Here is a 393-nt window from a genome sequence, read left to right on the forward strand (position 1 = left end):
ATTTAGCTGGAGAGGGGACAGAAGGGGAAAGCAGAAGGGAAAGACAAACAAAAACAACATTAAGACCTAACGATTTCAAGCAAGCAGAGTTTATAATCTCGACCAATTTACATTTCAGAGCACACAAATGAGAAGTGGTGTTCTTGTTGCTCTAATTTGAAACTGCAGTTTCAAACAAATACTACTACTTAGTAGTTATATTTAGCATCTCCCTTATGTATCATTTAGCACATCTCTCTGCAAACGCCATTCCAGAGTGTTATTTAATTGGAATTAATTTAAAAGTCCTTCTTTAAAAATTACATATATCACCCATACAAGACGACAGTAACATAAAAGTCTTCTGTTACGTACAAAATTTATGTAGTGGATGTTTTTTGGAAACCTAAGATT

This window comes from Apaloderma vittatum, unplaced genomic scaffold, assembly GCF_000703405.1.
Source record: "Apaloderma vittatum isolate BGI_N311 unplaced genomic scaffold, ASM70340v1 scaffold20030, whole genome shotgun sequence".
Lineage (NCBI taxonomy): Eukaryota > Metazoa > Chordata > Aves > Trogoniformes > Trogonidae > Apaloderma > Apaloderma vittatum.